Genomic DNA, 8857 nt, shown 5'->3' on the forward strand with positions numbered 1-8857 from the left:
CCCCCAACCTAAAAACATCAACCCTTGAATTCAGAGCTACTGCATTTCTACTTGAAGCTCAAGCTCAAGTTCTGTTTTCTCTGCTCATCTGGATCCACTCCAGCCACACTGACCTCCTTGCTGCTTCTCAAACACACCAGCCACATTCCTGTACCTAGTTCTATGTTTTCGTTTTGCCATAGCATTTAAAACCTTCGGGCATAGTATATCATTTACTTATTCACCATGTTTCTTTTTTATTTGTCTGTCTCCCGGTGCTAGAACATCAGCCAAAGACAGGAATCTTTGTTCTGTTCATTGATATAGTCCAGGTTCTAAACCACTTCCTAGCATATAATGGGTGCTCAACATAGCTTGTTAAATGAATAATTTAATCGATTTATTGATCTTTCTCTGCATGGGCAATCACACATGTCTCTTGGGAATCTGTTTTGGCTGCTTTGTCTTTGTCTTCTCAAGGGGCCCCCTAGAAATCATACCCAAGTGAATTCTGCAAAGACCACACAGCCTACATATCAAGCAGACCTTCCAAACTCAGTGGAAGTCTTTTCACAGTATGAAACCATAGCAGTTTTATTGAGACATAATTCACTTACTTTAAAACTTATGCTTCTAGGCTGGGCACAGTGGCTCACATCTGTAATCCCAGCACTTTGAGGCCAAGGCAAGCAGATCACAAGGTCAGGAGATCGAGACCATCCTGGCTAACACAATGAAACCTCGTCTCTATCAAAAATATAAAAAAATTAGTCGGACGTGGTGGCGGGCACCTGTATTCCCAGCTACTCGGGAGGCTGAGGCAGGAGAATGGTGTGAACACAGGAGGCAGAGCTTGCAGTGAGCCGAGATCGCGCCACTGCACTCCAGCCTGGGCGACAGAGCAAGACTCCATTTCAAAAAAAAAAAAAACTCACCCTTCTAGAAAGCACAGTTCAGTGGTTTTTATATATTCACAGGGTTGTTCAACCATCACCACAATATAATTCTAGAACATTTTCATTACCCCAAAAGGAAACCCCATGCCCATAAGAGGTCACTACCCCACTTCACCCAACCCCTGGCAACCACTAATGGACTTGTTGTCTTTTATGGATTTGCCTATTTTGGACATTTCACACAAATTGAATCTTACGGGTTGGAGTCTTTTGTGTCTGACTTCTTTCACTTATTAAAATGTTTTAAAAGTTCATGCATGTTGTAGCATGAGTCAGTACCTCATTCCGTTTGTTTGTTTGTTTGTTTAGTTGGTTGGTTGGTTGGTTGTTTTGAGACGGAGTTTCACTCTTGTTGCCCAGGCAGGAGTGCAATGGCGCAATCTCAGCTCACTGCAACCTTCACTTCCTGGATTCAAGCGATTCTCCTGCCTCAGCCTTCCGAGTAGCTGGGATTACAGGCATGCGCCACCATGCCTGGCTAATTTTGTATTTTCAGTAGTTTCTCCATGTTGGTCAGGCTGTTCTCTAACTGCTGATCTCAGGTGATCCACCCGCCTCAGCCTCCAAAAGTGCTACGATTACAGGCGTCAGCCACCGTGCCCAGCCAGTACCTCATTCTTTTTTATGGCTAAATAATATTCTGTGACCCTGGTCACCAAAATCTGTGGAGATTTCTCCCCACCAACCACCAATCAATTCTGTGGCCACGCCAGCTGGATGTCCTAGAATGTAACCCAATTCTGACAGTATCTACCTGGAGACAGCATCAGATCCCACAAGTACGGGCTCAATCCCACAAGACTGTCCCCACTTCACATACCAATTGCAAGTAATAGGTTGTCACCTACACTTCTGACCAACTGGCTATAAATTGGAGTTCCTACTACCCCCTCCCTGGGTTCAATTTCATTTGCCAGGACAGGTCACAGAACTCAGGGGAACACATTTGCCAGTTTATTATAACGGCTGTGACAAAGGATAGAGATTAATGGCCAAATGGGCAAGGTAATGAAAGGGGCACAGAGTTGCCACGCCCTCTCTCGGGCGCCACCCTCCAGGAACCTCCATGTGTTCAGCTGTTGGGAAGCTCTCTGAACCCTGTCCTTCTGGGATTTTATGAAGGCTTCACTATGTAGGCATGATTGATTAAATCATTGGCCACTGGTGATCAGCTCAATCTCCCTCCCCTACCTGAGGTCTGGGGGTGGGAGGAAGGAAAGAGGGACTAGGGGGAGGAGTTGAAAGTGCTAACCCTCTAATCAATCACTTGTTTAGTTCCCCTGGCAACCAGCCCCCATCTGAGGCTATCCAGGAGCCCACCAAGTCACTTCGCTAAAACAAAAGCTACTCCTATCGCCTAGGAAATTCCAAAGGATTTAGGAACTTTGTGTCAGATGCTTCTATCACTCAGAAAATTACAAAGGCGTTAGCAACTCTGTGGCAGGAACTGGGGTCAAAGACAAAACAAAAGATTCTCCTAGTGCCTCTTCTACATGGGTTTTAGTACCTCTGTCTCAGGAACCAAGGGCAGAGACCAAATAAATATTTTACAATATCAGCCAGGCACCGTGGCTCACACCTATAACCCCAGCACTTTGGGAGGCCAAGGAAAGAAGATTGCTTGAGGTCAGGAGTTCAAGACCAGCCTGGGCAACATGGTGAGACCCAGTCTCTAGCAAAAAATACAAAAATTAGCCAGGTATGATGGTGCGCACCTGTAGTCTCAGCTACTCAAGAGGCTGAGGTGGGAGGATCACCTGATCCCCAGAGGTTGAGGCTACAGTGAGCCATGATCATGCTACTGCACTCCAGCCTGAGAAACAGAGCAAGATTCTGTCAAGCAAGCAAGAAAGAAAGAGAAAAAGAAAGAAAGAAGAAATAAAGAGAGAAAGCAAAGAAAAGAAAAGAAAAAAAGAAAAGAGAAGAAAGAGAAAAGAGAAAAGAAAAGAAAAAAAAAAAAAGAAAAAAAAAAAAAGAAAAAAAAAAAAAAAAAAAGAAAAATCAACCCTACCAGCATCTTGGTTTAGGGTTTTTGCCCTCCAGAACCGTGAGACGACACATTTATGTTGTTTGGTCCACCAGTTTATTGTACTTTTTTTTCACATCGTTAAGACCCCTTTATTGGAGACAAGGTCTCACTCCAATGCCCAGGCTGGAGTGCAGTGGTGTGATTAGGGCTCAATGCAGCCTCAACCTCCCGGGCTCAAGTCATCTTCCCACCTCAACCTCCTTAGTAGCTGGAACTACAGGTGCGTGCCACCATGCCCGGCTAATTTTTGTATTTTTGTAGTGATAGGGTTTTGCTTTGTTGCCCAGGCTGGTCTCGAACTCCTGAACTCAGCGATCCTCCCACATCAGCTTCCCAAATTGCTGGCATTACAGGCATAAGCCACTGTGCCCAGCCTTGGTACCTTTCTACAGCAGTCCCAGGAAACTCCTGTGTCACTTCCTGATGGAGGACCATCAGCACCATATTGCAAGAAGGGCACAGATGTTTGTGTGGCCATCCTCAGAAACTACAATCCTCCACAGCTCATCCTCTGGACACAAACGTTTATAGTCCTCCCATATGCAAACAAAATACATTCACCCTCCCTCATTCAAAACCACCAGTCTCATCCCTTCTTTCAGCATCAGCTCAAAGTCCGGAATCTTTTTTTTTTTTTTTTTTTTTTTTTGAGACAGAGTTTCACTCTTGTCGGCCAGGCTGGTGCGATCTCAGCTCACTGCAACTTTGCCTCCCAAGTTCAAGCGATTCTCCTGCCTCAGCCTCCAGAGTAGCTGGAATTCCAGGCGCGCGCCGCCACGCCCAGCTAATTTTGGTATTTTTAGTGGAGATGGGATTTCGCCATATTGACCAGGCTGGTCTCAAACTCCTGACCTCAGATGATCCGTCTGCCTCAGCCTCCCAAAGTGCTGGGATTACAGGTGTGAACCACCATGCCCAGCCCAGAATCTTGTCCTCTAAATCAAGTCCACCTGAAGTTGTGGCTTCAGAGAACAGTTAAAGAAGACGGCTCCTCTCGATCTAAAGAGATGTCAAAGAGACAAGTTATCTGCCCCTCCCCGCACCTCCGGACAAGCCACACACCATCGTGGGATGAGTCATTGAAGACGTCACCTTTCAAAGTAATCATCATTCTCCTGAAGAACCTGAAACCATCAACTCTAAAATGACATCAAGGATCTCTCCAATTTTATTCTTCCCTCATTTCCTCCTTCCTTACAGAATCAGACAGTCTCAAAGTTGGAAAGCAGTTTAAAGTTGAAGCTAGTCCTACACACAGCCTGGACAAACTTCACAGACAAAATGCTGAGCAAAGAAAGTCAGACTCAAAAGAGTAAATACTGTAGGATTCCATTCGTAGGAAGCTCAAAAACTGGCAAACGAATCCAAGGTGATAGAAGTCAGCACATATTTCTGGAATTTTCCACTTAAAAAAATGCCTGTAGTCTCAGCTACTCAGGAGGTTGAGGTGGGTGGATCACTTGAGCCCAGGAGTTCATGGCATTGGGCAACATGTTGAGACCCCATCTCTATGAAAAATAAGAGTAAAAAGAGTGCTTATAAAAGAAGTCAGGGCCAGGGGCAGTAGCACATGCCTATAATCCCAGCACTTTGGGAGGCCAAGGTGGATGGATCACCTGAGGTCAGGAGTTTGAGACCAGCCTGGCCAAGATGGCAAAACCCCATCTCTACTAAAAATACAAAAAAGTAGCCAAGCGTGATGATGTGCACCTATAATCCCAGCTACTCAGGAGGCTGAGGCAGGAGAATCACTTGAACCCGGGAAGTGGAGGTTGCAGTGAGCCCAGATTGCACCACTAAACTCCAGCCTGGGCAACAGAGCAAGTCTGTTTAAAAAAAAAAAAAAAAGAGTCAGAATAATGGTTACCTTTGAGGGATGGTTTGACTGGGAGATGTCCTGAGGGATCCCTCTACAGTTTGAGCTACTTGGTGGTTGCACAGATTCACAAGTATGTAAAACAAATATAGACTCAAGAGTGTGTAGTTTATGGTTTGTAACTTTTATCTTAGTATTTTTAAAAGAGGTATAAGTAGTCCTGTGGTTCTCATACTTAAGTATTTCATAAACCAATAAGACTTCATACTTCCCTCCATCCCTCTCTTCAGAATCAGAGGAAGTAACTTTATACAATGACTATGGATTAATATTATAACTCGGAAAAAATACCTTTTTCTTTTTAAGGCTCTCCCATAACAACACCTCTGGTGGAATGCTTGCTGCTTGGGTTTTAAAAATACAGAACTGGGGCCAGGCACAGTGGCTAATGCCTATGGTCCTAGCACTTTGGGAGGCTAGGGGAGGCGGATCACCTGAAGTCAGGGGTTCAATACCACCCTGGCCTACATGAAGAAACCCCATCTCTACTAAAAATACAAAAATTAGCCAGGCGTGGTGGCACATGCCTGTAATCCCAGCTACTCGGGAGGCTGAGGCAGGAGAATTGCTTGAACCCAGGAGAGGAGGTTGCAGTGAGCTGATATCGCGTCACTGAACTCCAGCCTGGGTGACAGAGTGAGACTTCGTCTCAAAAAAAAAAAACCAGAACTGGGCCAGGCGAGGTGGCTCAAGCCTGTAATCCCAGCACTTTGGGAGGCCCAGGTGAAGGATGGCCTGAGCCCAGGAGTTCAAGACCAGGAAGACCCCGTCTCTAAGAAAAAAGAAAAAAAAAAAAAAAAAAACTTTGCTGGGCATGATGGTGCATGCCTGCAGTCCAATCTGCTCAGGAGGATGAAGTGGAAGGGTCACTTGCGCCCAGAAGTTCAAGGTTATGGTGAGCCATGATTGTGCCAATGAACTCCAGCCTGAGTGACAGAGTGAGATCCTGTCTCAAACACACACAAAAAAGATTTGATTTTGAAACTATGCTTCTCCAATCCCGTAAGAGGGTGATAAACCTTTGCTGTGCTCACTTGGAGGAGCTGTTTAATTTTTCCCAGATTCCCAAGGGGAATGCTCTGTCACTAAACACAAGGGCCTCTGAGCAGCAGGAGAGGACTAAGCTGGTCTTTATTCCAAGATTCCTACTATAATAATAAGATTGAGAAATGGCTCACACCTGTAATCCCAGCAATTTGGGAGGCCGAGACAGGCAGATCACCTGAAGTCAGGAGTTTGAGACCAGCCTGGCTGTCATGGTGAAATGTTGGCCATCTCCTCTCTCTACTAAAAATATAAAAAATTAGCCGGGCATGGTGGGATATACCTGTAATCCAGCTACTCAGGAGGCCGAGGCAGGAGAATGCTTGAGCCCAGGAGGTGGAGGATGCAGTGAGCCAAGATCGGGCCACTGCACTCCAGCCTGGGCAACAGAGCAAGACTCCATCTCAAAAAAAAAAAAAAAAAAGAAAGAAAGAAAGAAAGAAAGAAAGAAAGAAAGAAAGAAAGAAAGAAAGAAAGAAAGAAAGAAAGAAAGAAAGAAAGAAAGAAAGAAAGAAAGAAAGAAAGAAAGACAGAAAGAAGAGAAATGCCAAGACAGGATTTTCTAAAAATTGTGATATATTTTAAATGTTTTACATTTAACCTTTACATATATGTGGTGAATACCTTCCACACATTTTAGGGTGTATTTCTGAAATTACTGGGTGTTTTCTGCATCTCTCCCCAGTGGACCATTTCCAACCGAAGAAACACACACATCTGCCCCCTGACTCTCACATACACGCATGCACCAGACAGGTGAGATGTCAGTATCTCCCAATTTCTTGTGGTTCCTCCAGCCTGTAGAGCTCCCAGCCTGTAGGCTTCCAAACAAAAACCCAACAACCCCATCCATAGGGACAAGATTGAATCCAAAGCTAGATACTTCATCCAAAATGGGAACTTTTTATTTTGGGGGGGACAGAGTCTCACTCTGTTGCCCCGGCTAGAGTACAGAGGCATAATATCAGTACTGCAACCCCCGCCTCCTGGGTTTAAGTGATCCTCCCACCTCAGCCTCCTGAGTAGCTGAGACTTCAGCCATGTGCCAACAGACCCAGCTAATTTTTGTATTTTTAGTAGAGACGGGGTTTCAACATGTTGGCCAGGCTGGTCTCAAACTCCCAACCTCAAGTGATCCACCCACCTCCGCCTCCCAAAGTGCTAGGATTACAGGCATGAGCCACCGTGTCTAATCTTAAAATGTGAGCATTTTTTAAAGATATTTTGGATTGTTGTTTTTAACAAACTGACCTGAAGTGCTGCTTCTGTTCCAGCAAAAAGCCAAGGAGAACCTCCCGCCCTCAGATCCCTGGGTTCTGCAAGGAGTTGCCATTTCTCAGAAACTGGATTTTGACTCTAACTGCTTCAGACTGGAGAAGCCAACCAGGGAGCGTGTAAAATTAATCTTGCATAAGTGATGAGCTTATAAAGAGATCCCCAGGGGAATAAGGCTAGTGCACTGCAAAGCATCACTTAGCTACTGCTACCTGGCCGAGTGTTGCAGGAGAAGAGATCCTGGGGAAGGGAGGCTTCTGAGCTCCTGGATGTCCTATTGTTTCAAACCATCAGATTAGCAGAAAGACGTCTCTGCTAGTTCTCCTTGAGAAAACAGCCAACACTTTCACGAGCGGGGAGCAAGTTACATGGGAATTCTACCCCCCTTGATGATTTCTGAAAGTTCAATTTGGCATTACCTTGATTTGGAGGTGAGGAAAGAAGAGCAGATGGAATGCAGGAAATGTCCATGAGGATGACACTACTTACTGATTGTATTATGACTATATATGGCTTCTCAGCCTTTTGACTAAGATCAAGCGATTATTACTATAATGACTCAAACCGCTGTGCCCAGTGGCTCACGCCTGTAATCCCAGCACTTTGGGAGACCGAGGCGAGCAGATTACAAGGTCAGAAGCTCAAGACCAGCCTGGCCAACATGGTGAAACCCTGTCTCTACTGAAAATACAAAAAAAAAATTAGCCAGGCGTGGTCGTGGGCACCTATAGTCCCAGCTACTCGAGAGGCTGGGGCAGGAGAATCTCTTGAACCCAGGAGGTAGAGGTTGCAGTGAGCCGAGATCGCACCACTGCACTCCAGCCTGGGTGACAGAGTGAGACTCTGTCTCAAAAAAATAATAATAAAAAAATGAAAATAACAACTCATACCATGCCCGCTTTGAAGCAGGCACTGGTCTATACACGTCACACTCATCTGATGCTCACAATAACCCTCTGAGGTAGGTAGGTATTAATAACACGTTTTAAATCTGGGGAAACTGAGGCACAAAGTGGTTGGGTGATGATATGGACTGAATTGTGTCCCCCTCATTTATTTGTTGAAGTTTTAACCCCCAATGCGACTGTATTTGGAAACAGTGACTTTCAGGAGGTAATAATTAAGGTCAAGTGAGGTCACGAGGGTGGAGCCCTAATCTAATAGGACTGTTTTTGTTGTTGTTGTTGTTGTTGTTGTTGTTTTGAGACAGAGTCTCCCTCTGTCCCTCAGGCTGGAGTACAGTGGCGTGATCTCAGCTCACTGCAACCTCTACCTCCCAGGTTCAAGTGATTCTCCTGCCTCAGCCTCATGAGTGAACTGGGATTACAGGTGCCCGCTACCACACTTGGCTACTTTTTGTGTTTTTAGTAGAGACAGGGTTTCACGATGTTCATCAGGCTGGTCTTGAACTCCTGACCTCGTGATCTGTCCACCTCAGCCTCTCAAAGTGCTGGGATTACAGGTGTGAGAAACCATGCCCGGCCATGGACTGGTGTTCTTATAAGAGGAGGAAGAGACACCAGGAGTGTGAAAGCAGAGGACAGGCTATGTGAAGACACAGGGAGGAGGCAGCCATCTGCAAGACAGGGAGAGGGATCTCACCAGAAACCAACCCTGCCCGCACATTGGTCTTGAACTTCCTGTTTTCCAGAACCGTGAAAACATGAATTTCTGTTGTTTGAGCCACTCAGTCTGTGG

Source organism: Rhinopithecus roxellana, chromosome 12 (assembly GCF_007565055.1).
Source record: "Rhinopithecus roxellana isolate Shanxi Qingling chromosome 12, ASM756505v1, whole genome shotgun sequence".
In the NCBI taxonomy this organism is placed as follows: domain Eukaryota; kingdom Metazoa; phylum Chordata; class Mammalia; order Primates; family Cercopithecidae; genus Rhinopithecus; species Rhinopithecus roxellana.